Raw genomic sequence first — 25,035 nt, 5'->3', positions numbered from 1 at the left:
AACATCTTCTCATATATAACCTATATACACACACATAGCCCCATATACCTATGTGTCTAGATGTAGGCAAAATGCAAACATGTACTATATTATAATATATTTATATGTACTTATACCTAAACACATACATTTGTGTACATGTAAACACATACTCATGTCTGTTTGCAACATATATAATTATATCACAGGGGAGACATATAGTATATGTACATATTCTCAGATTACACATGTAATATAGCCACACAATGCATACAAACTATATGAAGTATATAATGATATATGAGATGCATATGTCTATCTCTCATATATTATACATGAATATATGGTATGTGTGGATGCATGTATACTTGTGTACATTCACACACATAAGCATGGCAGGGAGAATGAAGGGCAGTAAATAAAGCTGTGATAGTGGAATGAGAATTTAATATTCTTCTTCAACATATAATGATTATGCACCTACTGTGTGTTAGACTCCATTCTAGAAATTGACAATAAACATGAAGACAGAACTAATCAGTCCCAACCATCTAGGAGCACATATATCTTTTTGGAGAAAATAAAAGGCATAAATATAAGTAACTACATTTAGTTATATTCATAGGAATTTGCAAAGAGAGGGCAGGAATTCAATATGAAGGACAGTTTGCCAATAAAGGAAGAAAGGATCTCAGAGCACAAGGGAAAGGTGTGTGTTTCTGGAGGAGGGGGATGCTCTAGGAACTCTGGAATCATAAGGCTGGAGCAGAAAGGTAGGAGGGAGAAAGAAGTCTAGGGCACAGAAGGGAGCTGTAGCCCAGGCAACCCCTAAAAGTGGAGCATGAGGACTCCAAGGGGAGAAGTAGGGCATTTCTGAATGCCCCTAACTGAAACAAAAAAAAAAAAAAAAGTGGTGCTGATTTGCTGATTTGAACTGGGGTTTAAATCCTAACTTTGTCATACTCTGGCTGAGTGAATGTAGCTAATCCACGTAGGCTTTACCTGCTGCTGACATCTCTCTAAGCCAGTTAGGTATAGATCATTATTCATAAAGACTTCAAGTCCAGAAGTCCTGTTATAGTGATAAATTTCACAGAAGAGAGTGTGGGGAGTTCAAATCTAGCTTCAGACTCCTTACTAGCTGTATGACTCTGGGCAAATCAATTAACTCTGCTTGCCTCAATTTCCTCATTTGTAAGAGAAGGAAATGACAAGCCATTCCAAAGTATTTGCCAAGAGAACCTTAAAATGGGATTGTGAAGAATTGTACATTACTAAAAAAATGGCTGAATAGCACTAACCAAAATGTATATATGTATATATAGACATATAGGTCTATGTCTATCCTCTCCCCTGGCTATGGTGTAGCAGGAAATGTAAAAAATATATATATTAATTGACTGACTGCTTTAGTCTGAGGCTAAGGAGAGGAGGTGGACAGAGTCCAGGTGCTGATTCCACGTCCTTCATTGCCCTCCTCTGTCTGGATTAGCTTCCTTCGAGGCTCAACTCCAGTGCATCTGGAGCCTATGTCTTCAAGGATGCCAGAGTCTAGTTAAATTAGTAATTAAGGTCAGATTGCCCTTATCATCCTGCCTTTGCTGGAAGCTTTTCTGGACACCCACATCTAATCATTAGTGCTGCTTTCTCTGAAAGAACTCATAGGAGATTCATAAAATGGGCAGTTCCCTAAAGTTATTTTGAAAGGAGAAAAATGTAAAATCACCTCTCTTAGTATTTAGTCAACTCCAGATCATCATGAGGATTCATTGCCTCTATTCATCAAGAATCTTGTGTTTCTTATGCTAACTGGACTTGGTTCTTATTCCAAAGAGTGTGCACCAAAGGGAAACTTTTGGAAATGATGAAACATGGTCCTAATTATTCAGAATGAGGCTCTGAAGCAATGTAATGCTTATGTTATTTAGAGAAGAAAACAATCAAATTCGAGCCCCAAGAGAAATGATATTCCTGGAATCTTTGGCTGTGTTTTGGGCTTTAGAGGATCCCATACTTCATATTCTGGAGACTATTCACACACTAGACTTCCCCAGACAGAATTATGGAGTCTATCATTATCACTATGTGCTATGAAATACTATCCCATAAAAACAATCCCTTCCCTGCCATCATAACCAAAGCAAAGAAGAAATAAACCCTTTTCCCTTTCAGTTTCATAACCTTTAAGTGTGCTGAGCTTCCATTCCAATAGAATATAGACTCTTTAAGGGCCAGGACTATTTGGTTCTGTTCTTTGTATACCCAGTATATGACAAAATCTCCAGAAAAATGCTTTTTCTCTCAGATGAATGCAATTCTCTGATTACTTTTAAAGATTATTCCAAATGTTTATTTTCACAGGTTTTTACTAATATAAAAATTAAACTATTTTTTCTAGTATTTCAATATGTAAAAGAAAAAACAACTTCATAATAAATGAATTATGATAATGAAGTAATTTGATAGTTGAGGAAACTGAGGCTATATGAAATTAAATGGCCTTTCTCAGTCCAAATGGCTAGTAACTGTTAGAAAATTCAAATTCATCTATCTCATTTAGGCTCACATTTTATTGGGCCAGACTCAGTCTCAATATTTTAAAAAGTCAGATATTAGGGAGAGAAATGGAAATAACATCATTTATCCTGTTCTCCCAGTAGGATCTACTTGCTAAGAAGTGAAACTCAAGGAATTTCCCACAGGAAAAAAATGCCATAAATCAGGGACTCTTTCTCTTTCTCTTGAGGATTTTTTCAAATGACTTTGACTTTGAGTTTCACGGTGGATACAGACCAACAAAAGCAATATCATCTATGGAAGAAGGAAAATGCACAATTGCCAACTGTCGATTTCATTTGTGGTGTCAACATTACTATTAATGATGTGGACTATGGTAATGCTGTGAGAAACCAGTGGAAACTGACACCTCTGAAAGTAACACATCTCACTGTGATTTTCATGGGCCACCTTTTTGCAAGATGGTTCCCTTTATTTTACTTTTTTAACTTGTGATGTGATTCCTTTAACAAAGCAAACACTGAATAATTTTTGAGTTATAATGAAAATATTTGACAGCGTAGTCTGAACACTGGAAGCCTTGCTATGATTCTGCCTGACAAATCTTGAATTTTCCCTTGGTATAGATCCAGTCTGAAGATGGACTAATGGCCTTACTGTAGTCATTTTCCAGGGGAAAAGCAATTGTGACCTCCCTAATACTGGGGCTGGGGATAGGGTAGATGGTTCACCTTTGCCCATGCTGCTGCTAATACACTGAGAGAGTGTAAGACCATCTTACATATCAGTGGCAAAAAGGCATATCAGAGAATTCAAATCTTCTTCATCCTTGGACCAATCTAGATTTGGTGACATTGGGAGCAGACCATGATACTGTAGCTGAATATCCTCTGAGTAATGCAAATCATAGTTCTTTACATATGAGTATATTTTCTTTTATTTGAACTTCAGTCACTTATGGAAAATTAATTGGCTACATTAAAAATCTGTTAGCTATCAAGCACGATCAATAGATGGTAGGAGGCTCATTAGTGTGAAGGCTCATGAATCATTGCAGCATCACTGGCTAACTGCAGTGGGTGAGTCTGGAAGAAGCTTCCCTTTATTCTTGAATTTCTCATGCCTGAATGGATATTCATTCAGAAAGAAGCATTTACAACAAAGTCCATCTTCATAGCAAGTCACTATTGGGGGGCAGAAACCATGTGGGACATCAAGCGTAGACAGATTGAATTTGGTTAAAATGCATAAAATTGGTTTTCTTGTAAATCTATAATCAAAAGTCCAGCATAGCATTCAGCTACTTCTTCCTATGTTCCTTGTCAAATCGCACCTGGTGCATTATTGGATTTTTTGGTGTCTCATTTTAGGATGGGTATTAAAACCTTAGAATCCAAAGGAAACCAGTTGGGATGAGGAAGGGCTTTATGTCTATGTAGCCTGTGTTGACTCAGAAAGCTGGGCATGTGTGGCCTGAAGAAGATGAGATTCAAGGAGGATAGGACAGTTGGCTTCAAGTATATAGCTTATCTCCCTTTCGACTAACCAATCAATGAGCATTTATTATCTACCATGTTCCATGTACTGGGTAAGACATGAGAGCTAAAAAGCCATGCTCCCCCCACCAAAAAAAAAGCACACACATACACAAGACAAGAAAGGAGAAAGGAAAGAAGAGGAGAAAAAAAGGGGAGGGACAGAAATGGAGGGAAGAAAGAAAAGGACAAGTGAATATAAGTAGATAAAGTTTGTTTAGTTGGAAGAACACACGCAGCTGTGGGAGCAGGACAGGTTTCGTGTGCAAAATGTTGCTTGAGTTTCATCTTGAGGGAAAAGGATTTTTTGAACTGGAAGAAAAGAGATAATGAAATCTAGGTATGTGACCTGGTCAGTGCAAAAGCTTGGGGATGGCAGATGAAGTAAGTGCCAGGTATGAGGAAGAGTATGGATGGCAGTTTGGCGACATTCTAGTGTGTTTTAAGGGGAGCCATGTATAATGATCTTGCAAGGATGGGTTGGGACTAAGTTATAAAGGTCTTGAAAAGCCAGAGGAATTTCTTTTTTTTTTCCTAGAGGGAGCCACTAGATATTATTTAGTCAATGAACCAAATGGTCAGTTCTGTAGTTAAGGGACAGCATATAAATCATACTTATTTTCAATTATTGATTTGACATTATGTCTTATAAACATGGCACTGTCAATGGCTACCTGCTAAATACTTTTACCTACCCTTGTATTTTATGATCCTTCAAGTCAGCTGCAGTTAGCCTGTCTGCACCCTGGTTTCCACATCTTCACAATAAAGATGCGTGTGTGTGAGGGAGCAGATGAGGTTCTTTTAATTCCAAATCTGGAATCCCAGAACATCGTATCCTTTCCTGATTCACAGCCAACTCTCATCACTGTAAAAGTGTTAATGTTAAAAATATTACTGCATTTGTGACAGCAGGTGACTTGAGATCATTCAGAACATGGTACAATTCCCCAAAGGTAATACAGACTGATTTTCCCTTGGTATAGATACAGTCTGAAGATGGACTAATGGCCTTACTGTAGTCATTTTCCAGGGGAAAAGCAATTGTGACCTCCCTAATACTGGGGTTGGGAATAGGGTAGATGGTTCACCTTTGCCCATGCTGCTGCTAATACACTGAGAGAGTGTAAGACCATCTTACATATCAGTGGCAAAAAGGCATATCAGAGAATTCAAATCTTCTTCATCCTTGGACCAATCTAGATTTGGTGACATTGGGAGCAGACCATGATACTGTAGCTGAATATCCTCTGAGTAATGCAAATCATAGTTCTTTACATATGAGTATATTTTCTTTTATTTGAACTTCAGTCACTTATGGAAAATTAATTGGCTACATTAAAAATCTGTTAGCTATCAAGCACGATCAATAGATGGTAGGAGGCTCATTAGTGTGAAGGCTCATGAATCATTGCAGCATCACTGGCTAACTGCAGTGGGTGAGTCTGGAAGAAGCTTCCCTTTATTCTTGAATTTCTCATGCCTGAATGGATATTCATTCAGAAAGAAGCATTTACAACAAAGTCCATCTTCATAGCAAGTCACTATTGGGGGGCAGAAACCATGTGGGACATCAAGCGTAGACAGATTGAATTTGGTTAAAATGCATAAAATTGGTTTTCTTGTAAATCTATAATCAAAAGTCCAGCATAGCATTCAGCTACTTCTTCCTATGTTCCTTGTCAAATCGCACCTGGTGCATTATTGGATTTTTTGGTGTCTCATTTTAGGATGGGTATTAAAACCTTAGAATCCAAAGGAAACCAGTTGGGATGAGGAAGGGCTTTATGTCTATGTAGCCTGTGTTGACTCAGAAAGCTGGGCATGTGTGGCCTGAAGAAGATGAGATTCAAGGAGGATAGGACAGTTGGCTTCAAGTATATAGCTTATCTCCCTTTCGACTAACCAATCAATGAGCATTTATTATCTACCATGTTCCATGTACTGGGTAAGACATGAGAGCTAAAAAGCCATGCTCCCCCCACCAAAAAAAAAGCACACACATACACAAGACAAGAAAGGAGAAAGGAAAGAAGAGGAGAAAAAAAGGGGAGGGACAGAAATGGAGGGAAGAAAGAAAAGGACAAGTGAATATAAGTAGATAAAGTTTGTTTAGTTGGAAGAACACACGCAGCTGTGGGAGCAGGACAGGTTTCGTGTGCAAAATGTTGCTTGAGTTTCATCTTGAGGGAAAAGGATTTTTTGAACTGGAAGAAAAGAGATAATGAAATCTAGGTATGTGACCTGGTCAGTGCAAAAGCTTGGGGATGGCAGATGAAGTAAGTGCCAGGTATGAGGAAGAGTATGGATGGCAGTTTGGCGACATTCTAGTGTGTTTTAAGGGGAGCCATGTATAATGATCTTGGAAGGATGGGTTGGGACTAAGTTATAAAGGTCTTGAAAAGCCAGAGGAATTTCTTTTTTTTTTTCCTAGAGGGAGCCACTAGATATTATTTAGTCAATGAACCAAATGGTCAGTTCTGTAGTTAAGGGACAGCATATAAATCATACTTATTTTCAATTATTGATTTGACATTATGTCTTATAAACATGGCACTGTCAATGGCTACCTGCTAAATACTTTTACCTATCCTTGTATTTTATGATCCTTCAAGTCAGCTGCAGTTAGCCTGTCTGCACCCTGGTTTCCACATCTTCACAATAAAGATGCGTGTGTGTGAGGGAGCAGATGAGGTTCTTTTAATTCCAAATCTGGAATCCCAGAACATCGTATCCTTTCCTGATTCACAGCCAACTCTCATCACTGTAAAAGTGTTAATGTTAAAAATATTACTGCATTTGTGACAGCAGGTGACTTGAGATCATTCAGAACATGGTACAATTCCCCAAAGGTAATACAGACTGATTTTCTCTTCCTATCCAAATCTGAAGCCAGCATTTTGTTGACCTGTGGCATCTGTCCAGGATATAATGGATTAACATAAATGGTTCTTTCAGCTAGCTATATATAGAAATCTCAGAAATAGAGGAGGAAAATCTTTTATTCATTTTTAGTATTAATAACTAAGCTTATTTCTTTTTTTAAGTTTTTTTTTATTTTCAGAACATATGAATAGATGGTTTTCAATATTCACTCATGCAAAACCTTGTGTTCCAAATTTTTTTCTCTCTCACTTCCTCCGTTAGATAGCAAATAATCCAATATATGTTAAACATGTGTGGTTCTTCTATACATATTTTCACAATTATCATACCATACAAGAAAAATCAGACCAAAAAAGGGAAAAAAATAGAAAGAAAATAAAATATAAGCAAACCATTAAAAAATAAAAATCCTGGGGATCCATACTCAGTCCCCACATCCCTCTCTCTGGGTACAGATGCTATCTTCAACCCAAGATCATTGGAACTGGCATCACTCATCTCATTATTGGAAAGAATCACATTCATCAGAATCGATCAACATATAATATTGATGATCGTGTACAATGATCTGCTCATTTCACTCAACACCAGCTCATGTAAGTTTCTCCAGGCCTTTCTGAAATCATCCACCTGATCATTTCTTAGAGCATTCAACACCATTCATATACCATAATTTATTCAGCCATTCTCTAATTGATGGGCATCCACTCATTTTCCACTTCCTCGCCACTACAAAAAGGGCTGCCACAAACATTTTTGGACATGTGGGTTCCTTTCCCTCCTTTATGACCTTTTTGGGATACAGGCCCAGTAGACACACTGCTGCATCAAAGGGTATATCATTTGACAGCTCTTTGGGAATAATTCAATATTGCTCTCCAGAATGGTCGAATCCTTTCACAACTCCACCAACAATGTATTGCTGTCCCAGTTTTCCCACATTCCCTCTAACATTTATCATTATCTTTTTTCTGTCATCTTAGGTTTATTTTCTTTGAAGGATAATGGCTTTCATTTGGGAGACTAGGATATTTTCTAGGGCTTGATGTCTGTGACAATCCTGAATGTGGGGCAGAGTTGACACCCTGCAAAAATTCCACTTAGGCATCTATAGGGACATCCTCCATGATCCTGGCTAAGAAGTCAGTATTTAAAATATTTTATGATTCCCTAGGAAAATGGTAAGCTTTAAACTACAGGCTATCTTTTCTTTACATTAAAAATGCAGATGAAGAGCTGGTACCCAGACATTAATAAGAGCTTTGCTGAATTAAATGTTCCTTCTTTAAGCAGTTTGCTAAACTACTTTACTTTGCATGAATGGTTGTAGGAGAAGGCAGTGGTGGGGGTGGGGTGGGAGGGAGCTGAAGTTTTATGCAAGTTCATTCTTTCCTTTCAGAGGAGACCAAAACAAGTGAAGAGTGAGCAGATGGAGAGCACTGTTCTCCTGCACTTAGAGGCAATTGGTGATTTCAGCTCATTCTACCTCCTTTGGTCATATGTGGTCATCTGAAGATCTGTTCCAAGAAGAACTGATAAGAATCATGTTCATTGAGGTTAATTCCCTTTGATATATCATGACATGTTTTTCCTCTGCAAAATCAGGATATATGTCTTTAGGACATAGCTTATTGGCACATCCAATACTTGGGGTGTGCTGAGGGAGAGTAACTCTTGATTTGTCCCCACAAAAGGCACACAATGATCTCTTCAGACATAGTCCATTGCCAATGTTTTAAAGCCATAAATTAAACAGGTGAAGATGAGCCTGAACTAGAAAGGTCAGAAATTCATGTTTTCAAGAAGCAGATTCATAGCCATGTTTTCTAAGCAGAAAATGCTCCAATCCATGAGTCCTCAGGTCTGTTTCCTCCACTGCAAACAATCATATGATTTTTTTTTTTTATTTTCCAACTGGGGAATCATAGTAGCTCAGTTGGAATCTGTCAGGCCCCTTGTGGCCTGGTTGACCTTTAGCAGTTACTTCTCGTTGGTAGACCTCAGTCACTTCTCATCAGTAAAATGAAGTGCTTGCCCAATGGCCTCAAAGGTCCCTTCCAGTTCCTATTACAGCCCCCAAATGCCAAGCATCTTTCTCTGCTTCATCCACCGTCGTTAATGCAATATTACATATCAGGATAAAAATAAAGCTAAGACCTAGCCCCATATCTCAAAGAGTTTTAAATAAAAGGGAAAAAAAAAGCTAAGCAAATAACGACTATCCAATGCAGTCACTCAATGAATATTTATTTATTAATAAAAATTATTTTATTATATATTTAAAATATTTACTAAGCACATATTACTACATTGCTAAGCTGTGAAGATACAAGAGGAAAAAACAAATAAGCAAGTGAAAACAAAACAAAGCAAACAAACAACAATAACAACAACAGCAAACCAGACTGTCTTCCTAATATCCAGATGGGAAGAAAACATGGAAATAACTATGCATATATAAGATCAGGGGATTAAAGACGGCATCATGGCCCACCATGACTACCATATTATAATCAATTCTCTGTTTAAAAATAGCTCTATAGTACCTATCAAATAAAATTCATCCTTCATAAGATTATTTTTTCCCCTTTTCTGCTCTACTCTTTGCTTTAGCCAAACCACTTTACTTGCTTTCCCTCAAGCACTTCCAGTGCCTCCCCCATCTGTTTCTTTTAATTCACAATCATACCCAAATGCCATCCCCCCTTTTTTCTCTCCATCTATTGAAACTGTGTAAATGACCCTTTATCCTTGGACTTCCTATCCAGGAAACAAAGTTTCCTCTAAACTCACATAATATTTTTGTACCTTTCTTAATCTCTTTAGTTATAGGACAAAATGTCAAACATAATAATACAGTGAGTCAATTCAATTTAAATAATGCCAGGAAGAACATTTGGCAAAGTGGACCACCCTGCATAGCACATGCTTTGGAACTTGAATACTTTAGTAGCAAAATTGGAAAATAAATAAAAAAAAAATAAGTAAATTAGTCATCAAGAAAATAGGTGGTTTGCAGGGTTCAGAATTCGCAGAATAATAGAATATTTGAATGGGAAGGACAGGGTCTTACTCCATGAGGAAACTGTGCTATTGATGTGCCTTTTCCATCTTTTCCAGGAAGTAGGTCTCAGCCTCTGCTGGAAGATTTTTGAGGCAGTTCACTTCAGTTTGCTGTGGTTCTTATTAGAAATATATCTGTCTGCTGTCCACTTGATTTTTAAAAAATTGTTTTGTTCTTCTTGATGTTAGGCTTAATTATTTTTTTCTTTTTAAAAATCTCCACTCTTGTGCCTGGTTCTTCTCTCTAGGACTAAGTAGAAGAAGTTCATCCTCCTTCAATATTGCATCTTTTTAATTATAAGAGCTATCATATCCCTGCTGCCTGTGTCCCATAACCTTCTGTCCTCCAAATATCTCCAATTTCTTTATACAATGCTCCTATTTCTTGAACTCAAGGCCCCTGGAAGTGAAACAGTAAGAATACTAGATTGAGCTCAAAGGACTGGATTCAAATCCAGGTTCAGAAACTTGCTCTCTGGGGTTCTTTGCCATTTGACATACCTTTCTTGAGGTTCTTTTTCTACTTCAGTCAGTGTACCCTAATTCCACGGAAGATGACTTCCCCCTCCAGATTAAGAATTCTCATCCATCTTGATTGCTGCTTGGCTGAGATTCAGGTGAATAATTTCTCTTTCAAATGGGCCACTTAGAAATAGAACTCAACGCACTATGTTAGCTGTGGTATGAACAAATTACAGAAGGAGTGTACATTATGTCTGTTTATCCCTATGTAGGTTGTTTCTACCTCTTTGCATCATCACCACCAAGTCCACTGTATCCTATATCCAAACACAGGATCCTATATTCTTTTTTCCTCCATATCTTCCAGAAGCAGCATATTGTAGGTAACACAGAGCTTACCTCAGAGCAAAGGAGACCTAAGTACAGGCCCTGCTTCTTACTGACATTTGTTACCCAACTTTCTTGGTAAGTAAGTGACCTTCTCATTACTTTAAGCAACTAAGATCCAAAGTTGAGAAGAAGGTAGAGACTTTCATGGAGAAACAGAATTTCCTCACAGAGGACTTCCCTGTGTCCATAGAATCATAGGCTCAGTTTTTAACCCCATCTTTTTGTCACCAGTAACTGGCCCCCAATGGTTACCAAAGAGCTATTCAATTGAATGCGGACTTTTGAGGGGCAGAAATCAGGTAAAATCCTCTTTCACTTTCTGAAATGAAAACATGAAGGAAGGACATTGAAAATGATAAGAGAAAGGTAGAAAATGTTAGTTAAGACATAAAGTATCCTTGCTGCTCAGAACTACAGATACCTAGGAGACCACTTAATCTAACCCTCTTACTTAGTCTTAAGCCTAGAGGTTGATTAGTATCAAAAGTAGATATGTTTAACCTAATTAAGATAAATGACCATTAATTGGGTTAATGGAAAGCTTCATTACCATGATTCACCATACTAATCCCTGCCAGAGAAAGGACCACTAAGGATTGATCTGAGGCTCTATGTACTTGAATAATGTTTTGAAGGAAGTTTATTGTGTGTTGCTGAACTAAGAAAATGAGATGGGGTTTTCATTCCATCCTTATTATTTTTGTCATCATCATCACCATCGCCACCCTCATTATCATCATAGTCTTTAAACCTGCTGCTAAACAGGCCTTTTAACCACATTGTACATTTACTAGTCCCTAAAAGAATCCATGATGAGGAATTCTGTTTAAATATGTAATATTTCACAAATACGAAAGCTTTTATTCATTGAATTGACAGTACTCTGTTAATGGGCTTCTAGGGGGGGAAATATTTTTGTTGTTGTTGTTCTAATGCTAGGTGACTGGATTTCTCTTGCACATTTCCATAGCACTTTAAAAATTTCAAAGATTTTAAATGCATTCTCATCTGAGACTTGTGCCAGACAGGAGGGGTAAGTGCTACAGGACCCCAGCTAACATGTCCATTTTGTAGAGTGGATTGGAGGCTAAGGAACTTGCCTGAAACTCCACAGCATCATCTGCACCCAGAGAAGAGATTATATCTTGGGGTGAGTGATAGTGGTCAACCAGATCAAAAGAAGCAGATCATTTGGGAAGTATGAAAACTAAGAGACCTGAAGGTGTGACAATTAAGAAAGGTGGGCAGAGGGCAGCATCAGCTGGTAGGAAACTGGAAGCAGATTGCATCAAGAGTTAGAGGACTTAGAGGGAAGCAAGCTGAGACAGCAATTATGGAAGCTAGAGTTTAGCTAAGAAAGCTGAGAGATGAGGATGATAGCCTGAGGGCATCAGTAGGTCTAGTGAAGTGTTTTATTTTTGGTTTGGATGGAGAGACTCAGGCATACTTGGAGGCAGCAGGGAAGGAAACCACAGATAAGAAAGGTCAGAGATTGGGGAGAGGGATGACTCAGGATGTAATTTGCTGCAGAAGAAAGAATGAATTCATGACAAAAAAAAAAATGGCTCATAGGAGAGGTGGAAATTGATTCCGGAGCTGTAGCATTGGTCCATCAGCCTCTAAGAGAGCAGGGGAAGAGTAGGGGGGCATGAATACTAGCTCCTGTGGCCTTCAGCAGAGATGAGAAGTCAGAAAAGCTTGCTGATTGCCCCCAGTTGTTATTTCCCTCCCCTTGCCCTTGTTCCTTTGGATTTATTTTTTGCATATCTTGACTCAACTTGAATGCATGGTTCGCCTCCCCAGGAAACCGTAGGTCCCCTTGAGGATGGGCATTAGTTCTCATTTTGTGATTATCTCCTTGGCACCTAGCACCGTTGATTGAATGCTGTAAAGTGGGCACTCAAAGGGTTGCTATCCAAGCCTTTATTCTCCTCTTGCCTGGCTTCTGTGTTTAGAGCACGGCAGCCTGGGTGTAGGTGTTTGCTTTTCAAACCCCACACTCATGAGAGGGTGGATGGAAACTCGGCTCCCAAGGAGGCCCAGCCTGTTACAGGGTTGAGAAATAGGCTGTTGCTGATGGAATGGAGGAGGCCTCAGCTGCAATGCAATTGTTGGATTTCACAACCAGCAGTTTGTGAAAACTCCACCAGGCGCTCAGGTGGCAACTGCTCATTCAGCCTGCTACTTGGCAGGATCCCTATACTTCCTTACTGGGTAATATCTCACTACCGTGGGTTCTACTGACAAAATCTTCAAGAGGTCAGCTCTGGCCTGGGATGGGACACTGGTGGATGCTGCCAGGGCAGGTTGGTGAAGGATTTTACAAATTCAGATGAAAGGAAGCAAAATGTAGAGTATTTTCCAACATAAGTAATAGGGAAAGTCTAATGACTATAAGACAGAAGCAGCTTTACTCTGAAGACTTTAGTGTGAATCTTGATTATATTAGTGAGAAGCAGCATGGGTTAGTGATTGGGACATATGATATGGAGTGTAGAAGACTTCCCTCTGATAGTTCTTAACTGGCAAGTGAATTAACCTCTCTGTGCTCCACTTTGCTTATATGTAAAATGAGAAGATTTGACTCAATGAACCCTAAGTTCCTGTAGTTTTACATCAATGATCTAACAGTACATCCTTCCTGAAGCAGACCTATGATACCTTTTATTTTATTTGCAATTTTAAATGATCTGGGGAAGTCCGAGGTGGATGAAAGATGCTCTGTTTAGACAAGGCTTCATCAATGAGGCTCAATGGGTGGTGGCCCGAGGTGGGGGGAAAGGGAGAGAAATGAGAACAAGGGAGGAAAATGAAAAGAGGGAAGGCAGAAAATGCACTGGAGAATGCTTTGTAATGATGGAAGAAAACTTAAGAGAAGGTCCTTGCTAAGAGTTATTGGAAAGGAAGACTTGGAAGAACGAGATGTGGACAGATAGGATGTCATGCAAAGAGAGGAATAATTGCTTTAGTTGAGGGGATGGGAAGAATAGAGAGAACGGTTTTATTTATTGGAAAATGAAATAATAAAAGAAACCAAGAAATCAATCAAGAAGACAAAGAGTTCCCAGATTTCACTGGGGAGCTGAGATCAGGACATCTGGTGGATGGATGCAAAGTCGAAGTCTTTACAATATTAAACACTAAGAGTGAATCATGTGGAAAGCCTAGGTTGAAATATGCTCCCAGATACTTTTTGTCTTTGTGACTATGGACAAATCACCTGACTTCCATGTGCTTCGCTTTCCTCAACGTTAAAAAGACAATGATAATATTAGGGTGTTGTGAGAATCAAATGAAATAATATTTATAAAAAGATAAAAATCACTTAGCACAGTGTCAAGCAAGGAGTCGGTGCTCTAAAAATGCTGACTCCCATGTCTTTCACTTTTCCGGTCTATTATGCATATTTCTGCTACATCAGTATTTCTAAATCTCTCTTTTGATTATGAATGGCTCCCTATTGTCTAGCAAACCAATGCTAGGTTCTCACCTTGGCATTCAAAGTCATTGTGGATATGGCCCCAATTTGATTTTGATTTTTTTTTTCTTTACAATTCCCTTTCCATGCTTGAATCAAAGGAAGGTATCAGGCCGGTCATCTTTGAATCCACCTGCCAGGACCTAATCTCATCCAGGCTGCACTCATTGATCATTCCAAGTATCTGTCTTACTGCATCAACCATGTGGTTCACCTTGCAGTCAGATTCTATCCTTAGTCCTTAGTTTCTTCCCACTAGTCTTGCCTCAAGCAGGTGTCTCTGCCTCTAGAAATCCTTTTCATCCTTCAAGGCCAAGTTCAGATGGCGTTTCCTTTCATGAAGTTTCAGCTAAGTCTTCCCTCATTCTACTGCCACTCCCCAACTCCTCAAAAGAGAGTGATCTTGCATTCCCAAATTTTTTATAATATTTTTCTGTCTATCCCTTTTGCCAAATAAATGCTCTCAAACATTATTCAGTGAGTAATTCAGGCTCCCTATTTCTCCTTAATTAGTCCCACCTCTTAAAACTACCTTGTATTTTTATGTTTTAGTTTTAAATTTTTGTGTGTAGATAATATATCCCCAAAGAAGAGGAAAAGTAAGGTCTTTGGGAACATGGAAACTTTCGTTTTGCCTTTGGAGGCACAGTGCTTGGCAATTAACAGGGACTGAAATAGTATGTGTTGATGGATTTCAGGGGAGTATGTAAACTTAGAAGGGGAAAAATATCATATTTTTATTTTCAGTGAGTTCGTACTGAAATTTACATTTTTTAATTATTAAAAAATAATTTTGAGAAGGACTCCAGAGGCTTCCCCAGACTGTCAGAAGAATGCACTTCTCTCTCTCTCTCTCTCTCTCTCTCTCTCTCTCTCTCTCTCTCTCTCTCTCTCTCACACACACACACACACACACACACACACACACACACACACACACAAAGGGTGAGAATCTTGGTATATTAAAATGCCTTCCATTTATAGATGAGGAAATTGTTGCTACAGATGGGAAGTGACTAGACCAGCTCATGGCTATTTTGGACTAAGTCTGCTGGCTGGTGCTAAGGGTGGAGATCTGTGTTAGAATCTTGCTTCAGGCATCCATTAGCTATGTTATCTTAAGAAATTCATAGGACTCTTATTTCACTCTCTTCTTATGGAAAATGAGGGTGATAATAGCACCTGCATGAGCTTTTCTATGAGAATCAAATGAGAAAATATCAGCAACCCTCTCTGCAAACTTTAAAGTACTATATAAATAATGGCAATTAGTATTAGTGCTAATCAGTGTTGTTATTATTAATGATAACAATGATAATTGCTCAGGGTCACAGAGAAGACAAACTGTGCAGTTAGAATTTGAAGCAAGGGACTTTAAATCCAAGTCCCTTTCCCCATGTCCTAGAAATATACTTTGCCCATCTGCCCAGTGGGGGGGGGGGGAGAGGGTGAGGAAAGAGGGGGAAAGTGAGATAGTCACGGAGGAAAGGCAAAGGGGAACATAGGGGCAGCAGGATTTTTGCATAGAAACTAACACAAGGATTATATTAGAGTAGCTTCCAGGCCCATAAGCATAATGTCAAGGGACAAGAGGGCAGAGACGAGTCGCTATCTGTATCAGGGGGAGTAACAATTTTGGTGGAACTACAGATTTATTGAAATAGCAAAAGCTGTGGAAATAATTTGTGGTTCTTTATCCCCCTGACTATACTTGCAAATGAATCAACCTTTCTTCTCTTGTGTAAAAGATCATTACATCACAGGCTCTCTACCCTGTCATAACAAGGATAAATTCTGCCCTCATCTTCTTGATGTCAACCATGCTGATGTCAAACAAGTTGCGTGTCAGTATTTTATGGAAATAGTCAACCTCAAAAGCAATTTTTAGATTTGTCATTCAGGGCAGATGCAGTCACTAAATTCAGGTCAGGCCAATGGAGGAAATGTGTAACTGATTTTTTAAAAATACCTTTGACAATTCCTTACCTTTAAACTAAAGTGTGAGACTCATTACTGTGTTTCAAGCAACCACAAAATGAGGCTCACATACTGATTGTTCTCCAGGTTTCTGACAATCTTATCAACAGAGAAATTGAAATCATGTATGTATGGACCTAGAATCAGAGGCTGGTAGCAGAATTAATCAATCGACTGACATTAAGCACCTACCGTACAACATATTTGCGCAGTGGCTGGCACATTTATGAAGTAAACATTGACTGACTGAATGAAAAATAATATTTCCTTTTACCCATATAATATAAAGGTCAATACTTATGATTGTATATTCTAATCAAACATGCATTTATTAAACAACTTCTAGGCACAAAGTACTAGGGATTCAAAGACAAACAGATGAGCTGTGGGACTAAACCCAACAATATATTACAACTTCAGCCAGTGTGTCGAGGTGTCTCAAAAAAAAAATTGTAGACTTAGACCATCTCCAAATCAAGAGGCAAAAATTTTATTATGCTGTTGGCAGCAGGTTAAGTTCCAAAGGGAAATTTAGTGATTAACAAAGGAAAAAAATAAGTTTGAAGTTCCCCAACAGAACTCTGAATTAACAATGGGAAAAAAATGCCATAGCGAGGGAAAGACCCCATCAGGAGGACTATGTTTCTAATGAACCTGAAATTTTAATGCTTAGTTAATGGGATAAGTTCCCCCAAAAAAGTTAACAATTACCAAGGGGAAGATGCCATAAGACAGGCAAAGTTCCTAAGAAATGTACCATTGTGATGATTACTAAATGGACGAAATTCCTAAAGAAGAGCTAGTGAAGTGGGGTACCAGTAAATTCATGTATAGGAGAAAAATCACCTTGTGCTTGATATCTATAGATTGGCTTTCTGGTTGGATACATCAATTGTAGGGATCATGATAATTTTGTCAATGCAAGGAATTCAAGGACCCATTGCAACTTAAGGACAAGAAAGGGACCTACCGAAGGACAAGAGAATCCTGTCAATGATCCTCCCTGTTTTTTTCTCATCAAGAAACTGTACAATCCAGCTATGGTTCACTGTAACAAAGGGTCATTTAAATTCTGCTTAAATTCAACAAAAAGCCTGCTTTAGTCAATGTCCCTCCTTTTAGCCTTCCTAGCTACCAAAGACCTAGGCTCTGTTGTGTGTTCTTATTCACCCCATCAAAACCAAACAGACAAAAAAGTCCTTTCCCTTTAAGAGCTTACATTCAACTTGATTGGGGATTAAGCAATTTAGATAATTTCATATAACTTTAAAAAATTGTATTAAATTACACAGGTGATCGGTATGAAATAAATTGATGAAGTGTTGTTTGGTTGCATAGTGGATGGTTTTAATTGTATACCTGAACTAGAAAAACTGAATTCAAAGCTTATCTCAGACACACACACACACACATACACACACACTCCTAAGGAAATCTATGCATGGAGATTACTTGGATTTAAGAATTTCTGCCCTGGAGGGTCTACCTAGATTCCAGTAGCCACCCTGATTCTCAACTTTTTGGGTAAAAAGATTGAATTTTCTGAGCTGAAACTTATGACAGATGCAGTAGAGTTTGCCATGTTCAAAGCCTATCTGGCTTTTCTAGAGTCTGTGCTCCATCATTATGAACTTCAGTCATGGATCATATCCATGCAATGATGAGACCTTAAAGTAAAACTTCATTGGAAGGGCCTCATGACACAACAGCAGGGCTACCGCTTCAAATAAAAAGATCTAAATTGGTTGAAATCACATTCTGCTTGGAGAGGGTGGATATGATATCACCTTTTATGGTTCTCCTCATTGAAATCCTTCGCATGTCTGTGTATAATTTTATTATTCAGTTGTTTCAGTTACATCCAGAACTTCATGATAGTTTGTTTGTTTTTGGCAGAGATACTAGAATGGTTTGGGATTTCCTTTTCCTCCTCATTTTACAGATGAGAAAACTGATGTAAAAAAGATTATGTGACTTGCCCAGGGTCATAGCTTAAAAGTATCTGAAGCTAGATTTTACCTCAGTCTTCCTATTTCAGGCCCAATGTTGTATCTACTAAGCCATCTTGCTGCCTGTGGAGAAATAAAGTTATATAATGGGACTTTAAATTGACTAGGGAACCTCAATTTTAAAATAGTTGATTAATGTTTATATTGGAACCCCACTGAACATATAGTAAGATAAGATTCACACACACACACACACACACACACACTTTTCACCAATTTAAAATCCAAATTCCATTTTTATATAAAACAAAGGCTTAATTGAAGAAGCAACCTCTATAAATGGCTTTCCAAAACTACCTAACCAGGCAAAATATACACAGATGGCTAATTTTATTCCAACAAAGTTAATGATAATGGATTTTGTTATTAAATCTTCTCCATCATATAGCAGCTGTCTCTTCATTAAAACATATTTTAAATTCCCAATAATCTAATAACATTCTTTTGATGTGTAATTGAGGTGTTACCAGTCATGTCAAGATATCTTTGGTCTAGAAGTTTTCATTCAGGGTGTCTGCTGCTCACAGATCTCTAGCCTCATAAAATATTTTCATTTATTGGCAATAGATGATAGCAAAAAATAATGAATAACCCAATTTAAGTCAAGTGAAGACATTTATTAAATGCTCACTTCAGGTCCATCATTGTGCTAACCCTAGAGATAAGTAGATATTTAGATAGACAGATAGATAGATAGATAGATAGATAGATAGATGGATAGATGGAAGGAAGGAAGGAAGGTAGGTAGGAAGGAAGGAAGAAGGGAAAGAGGGATGAAGAGAGGGAGGGAGGGAAGAAGGGAGAAAGGAAGAAGGGAAAAGAAAAGAAGGAAGGGAGAGAATGAGGGAAGAAACAGCACTGTTCCCGCTCTTCAGCACTCACATTTTAGATGAATATTGTTGATGGCATTTTTGGTGGGTGGAAGGGGAACCTACCTCAGGGAAGAAAAAATACCCTACCACAATTGCTGTGGTTTCTCTGTCTCTGTCTCTGTCTCTTTTTCTGTCTCTGTCTCTGTGTCTGTGTCTCTCCTTCTGTCTGTCTGTCTCTTTCTCTCTCTTTTTCTTTCTCCCTTTCTCTCCTTCTCTCTCTGTTTCTCTCTCTCTGTATTTTTCTTTCTCTCTCCCTCCCCCATCTCTCTTTCTCTCTCTCTCTCTTTCTCTCTCTCTCTCTCTCTCTCTCTCTCTCTCTCTCTCTCTCTCTCACACACACACACACACACACACACACACGAAGAGAGAGCGAGAGAGAGAGAGAGAGAGAGATTGAGAGAGAGAGAGAAACACACATTACACAAGCTTTATTCAATTACTAGCTTTGGAAAAGGAGAAAAGTCAGGTCATGAGACAGTGCCAGTCTTCAAGACTTCTGCTCCCGTTTGCTGTCAGGTAGGCCTTCCAGGACCTCAAATGATTCAATATTATCACTCGGCACTAAATATGACCTCAAGAACAGAGCTTAAACTCTCTCTGAGCAGTGATATTCTGCCTGGTGTGGCCACACTTCCCCATTCTAGCCTCACTTCATCACTTGAAACCTCAGCTACAATATTTATACAAGGGTACAAATGCCATTAGTGCTCCTCCTCTATCCCAAGCTCCTTTCCTTACTGCCCATGCTACCCACTCCATAATTTCTTCCTTTTTAACTGCTCATCTTTTTTGCTGTCCTCACCCACCAGCATGTCTGCTACATTATTAACAAACCTTCTCATTGAATCTTTGTCATTTATCCTGATTTCTTTCTTCTGATAGTCACCGAGATCTGATACACCGTCCCATTGAGAGCATCTCACTAGGTAACATTTTTTTTTAATACTGCTTAATATCACCCAAATCACGAGTCACAGAGGTAAAATTTCTGATTTCTTGCTTCCTTTTGCTGCTTCCAGACTCTCTGTCTCCTGTCATCACGAACCAAACCATTCTTCTTTGGAGGTCATTAATGCTATCCAAATTTCATTCAATCTAGAAGCTGGCAGCAGTTGCCTACTGATCCCAGGATGTTTTCATTCTTATGTCTGTGGGTAAAGAAGGAAAGGAATAATGCTGGTTATGTGTCTGGTACCTAATGGATAATCAAAAAAGAATACTGATTTCTCTTTGCTCGTTACTTACAATATAAGTAATTTTAGGCAACTAGATAATGCAGTGGATAGCGTGTTGAATGGATGTTGAAATCAGGAACAATTGAGTTCAAATTGGAACTCAAAAACTAACTAGATGTTCATCCCTGGGCAAGTCTCAGTTTCCTTAATTGTGAAATACAAATAGTGTCATTTATATACCAGGGTTATTATGAGGATCAAATAAGATAATTTTTATAAAGGCATGGAGCAGTACTTGACATGTAGTAGAGGTTTAATAAATACATATTTCCTTCTGTTCCTCTTATTTATCCCTGAAAAATATTAAGAGAATAGATCCTCACTTTAAATATTGGAAGGGGTGTGGGAAAATTGGGACATAAATGCATTGTTACTGGATTTGTGAACTGATGCAACCAATCTGGAGAACAATTTATAACTATGCCCAAAGGGCTGTCAAACTGTACTTATCTTTTGATCCAGCAGTGCCTCTACTGAGTCGGATTCCCAAAGGAAAAAATAAAAGAGTGAAAAGGATCCACATGTACAAAAAATGTTTGTGGCAGCCCTTTCTTGTAGTGGCAAGGAACTGAAAATGGGAGTGTGTGTGGAGGGAGATCATCAGTTAGAAAATGGTAGGATGAGTTATGGTGTATGAGTGTAATGGGATATTATTATTCTCTAAGAAATAATAAACAGACTGATTTCAGAAGAGCCTGGGAAGACTTACATGAACCGATGATGAGTAAAGTAAGCAGATAACTTTATATACAATAACAAAGAGATTGTATGATAATCAACCGTGATCAACTTGGCTCTTTTCAATAATAAGGTTATTCAAAGTATTTTCAATAGACTTGGAATGGAAAGTGCTATCTGTAACCACAGACAGAATTATGGAGACTGGAGAAAGAAAGAGAGGGAGAGAGAGGAGAGACGGAGAGAGAAAAGGAGAGGGAAAGGTAGAGAGAAAGGGAGAAGGAGGAAAGAGAGAGGGAGAGGGAAAGGGAAAGAGAGAGAGAAAATAAAGGAGAGGGAGAGGAAGAGGGAAAGGGAGAAGTGTTCTTGGGCTTCTGAGGCAGCTTTGCACTGCCTTCCCTGGAGCAGATGAAGGAAACTTTCCCTCTTGATCCTTTCATTATAATTCCCTGCATCTTACTCCTTCCTTCAGGAAGCCAGATTGATGAGTTGTGGATTTGATGGATTGTTACCCCTCCATTTTCTCCACTAATTTAAGGTGGACAAATTGAGAATGTGAAATTTGGGGTTTAGGATGAATAGTTTAAATTCAATTAATCTTTGCTGAATATCAATCAAAGAATATTCCAGGTATTAGATATACAATGATGAACAAAATGGTCCCTATATGCAAAGAATTACCATTCTACTATCCAATATGTAATGAAATAATAAGGAAGTAGAATTCTAGCCTTCCTAGTTTTATCCCTCTCCTAATTTGACTATACTCCAAAAAAGAAAAACCCTGAGGAAGCAGAGGAAATATTATCAATCAAAAACACCGCCCTTGTGTAGAAATTTTCCTGATTCCTAAATATGTACTGTTGTAGATTTCAACCAGGCCCACTTTGCTCCAGGTTTACAGATTTTTCTCAATGTTTACTTAAAATTAATGGATGTGTGTATTTATGTGTTAGTTGCAAACATTGTAAATATCATTTAAAAATCTAACTTAAGAAACATTTCAGAATGAGCTTATTTGGAAAGATAATGTGGTTTAAATTACTTCTTTATGTGGACATATGAAACTTATTAAGTATGGAATTGTTGCCTCTGCAGAGTTCCTGCACTGGACTTAAACATTCTCCCTCTCCCTCACCAGTCTTGCCTTTAAGAATTGCCCTGACAATCATGAAGCCAAATCAAATGATGCCTTCAGAGGGGCTCCACATACAGGATTAGCTGTGGAAGCTCTTGAAACATGTGTCATCTTTTGTTTAGAATCTCAGGGCAGTACTATTAAAAGGAGGAACATGAGCTCTCTGTAATTGGATTAAAGAGCAGCTACAAATTTTCCAGTGTTTAATGGGCTTCTGGAGCAGACTGTTCTCTGCACAATCTCATCTCTGCCAAAATAATGCCCAAGAATTGAAAGGGTGCTTTACAATAGGAAATAGTCATCCACGGGGGATGTTAGGTTCCATCAAATTCCCTAAACCTGTAGCTTCTTAGTATATTGGATCAGTTTCTCATAGGATGTTTGCCCTTATCTAGAAATGTTGCCTTAGAGCTGGCAGCAATCTCAAAAACCTTCTAACCCTCCCTTCCACACACTTATCCATCTTCCCCTCTACACACATAAAACTTGACAGATGTAGAAATCAAGGGTTAGGGAGTTTCTGTGACTTCATAAAAGTTATGCATGGAGAAAGCTTTAGAGTTGGAAACTGACCTCAAATCATCTGACTCATCAGTAACTTTGCCACTGCATCATGATCTACATTTATTTTCCAGATTTCTATCTGAAAAGGGAACAACTGACTTTGCTAGCAATAGATTGACAAAGACATGACTTGATCACAACCAAACAATGTGACTCCTGGCAAGTTTTAATGTCCTTGGAACTCAGTTTCCTTATTTATAAAACAAAGTTAGACCCAGTTGGGGATCAAGGCCTCTGATACCTTTAAGATCCCATCATTCCTTGAGTCTGTCAGCTATCTGTCTGTCTGGCTTTCCTTATGATTTGTTGATTTTATCAGTGAATTAATTGGTCATATCTCAAGAGCATTTTTCTCTAAACTAATGGATTGAAAAAAATGTATGACAAGAATTTGAATGGACAATTTGGGGATTTTCATTCTTCTCTGGTGTGGAGCAAAAACATCACTAAGAGAAAGAAGTATAAAGAAAAATTCTAAGACCCAGTAGCTCAAGAAAAGAGTGATCATTTTTTCTCAAGAAGGGGAGACCCAAAGGAGCATCCTCTAAATAATACTGCTGTACATCCATCCAACTGTGAACTTGGCAATATTCTTCCCTGCTATCTCAACTCTGATGCTGCTTTCTTCACACACACACACACACACACACACACACACACACACACACACACATTCACACACCCTTCTGCTCTCTGCACTAAAGCTTTGTTTTTGCCAGAAGAATCTAAATTTCATATTCGATAATCCAAGGTAGAGAAATTTGTCCCCTGCACCAATAATAATGTTTGGATTTTTAATGAAGGTCTCCAAGAGAGATCTACTAAATCATTCTCATGATTTATCATAACACAAAGTTGCATTCAATCTACAGTTATTAAATATTTATTATATGCCAGACAGTGAGCTAAGTTATAAGGATACCCCCCCAAAAAAAGACAAGAGAACTATGTTTTGCAAAGCTTAAAGCTAAATGTAATTCTACTTACTATTATTGTTAATAAATAAAAATATATGATAATTAAATTGCCCTGAGATATTATTTCCGAAACAGTTTCCTCCAAGTGGGCCACACCTTTCATTCTCCTTCCACATACATGGAACCATTTCCTTTTTTCTCTTTCTCTCCATCATCTTATGGAGTTAGTAAGAGAAACTTGTTTGTTTGAATAACAATAAGAGAGTAGATGTCAAACATTCTGGGTTTTTTAAAGCTTTTTATTTTCAAAATATATGTAGAGATAATCTTCAACATTCACCCTTGCAAAACCTTGTGTTCCAAATTTTTCCCTCTCTTCTCCCACCACCTCCTCTAGACCAACAAATAATCCTATATGTTAAACATGTGCAATTCATATATATATATATATATATATAACTCAAGACCATTGGAAATGACCCAAATCACCTCCAGTTGAAAAGATCCACGTCCTTCAGAATTGATTGTCATATAATCTTGTTGTTACTGTATATATTGTTTTCCTGATTCTACTCACTTCACTTAGCATAAGTTCATGTAAGTCTCTCCAAGTCTTTCTGAAATCATCCTACTGATCGTTTCTTATAGAGCAATAATATCCCATAACATTCATACACCATAACTTATTCAGCCATCTTCAACTGATGAGTATCCACTCAGTTTCCCATTTTTGACATTACAAAAGGGGCTACTTACAAACGTTTTTGTACATATGAGTCCTTTTCCCTTTTTATGATCTCTTTGAGATACAGGTTTAAAAGAAACACTGATGGATCAAAAAGTAGGCACAATTTGATAGGCCTTTGGGCACAGTTCCAAATTGCTCTCCAGAACAACATTCTGGCACTTACAATATTGAACACCTTATGAAAAAAAGTTTTTGTTTATGTGAGTTATATTCATGAGTGTTCTAGAGACAGTTCAAACTGGCTCAAGAGATGATTATTAATTTTCTTTTCAGTTTGGAAATTCACATGCTACAAATTTGGACTTGATTTATATTTTGTTCATTGTTAAGACTTAAGAAAGTTATGGAGAGAATGTAAATGTTATAAAACTAAACTGTAAAATGTCTTATATAAAAAAAAGTAAAAAAAAAGGGGAAAACTCAATTTAAGCATTTTACTTCGTGAAGGGGAAGAAGGCATAAATATAAATAAGTACATGTGGGATGAATGCAAAATAGGAACTAGCAGTTGAGAGGACCAGGAAAGTCTTTGTGAAGAAAGCAATATTTAAGCTGACACTTAAAGAGAACTAGGAATTCTAATAAAT

Source organism: Antechinus flavipes, chromosome 5, assembly GCF_016432865.1.
Source record: "Antechinus flavipes isolate AdamAnt ecotype Samford, QLD, Australia chromosome 5, AdamAnt_v2, whole genome shotgun sequence".
In the NCBI taxonomy this organism is placed as follows: Eukaryota; Metazoa; Chordata; class Mammalia; order Dasyuromorphia; family Dasyuridae; genus Antechinus; species Antechinus flavipes.
The sequence above is the reverse complement of the archived record's forward strand: the minus strand, read 5'-3'. Positions refer to the sequence as shown.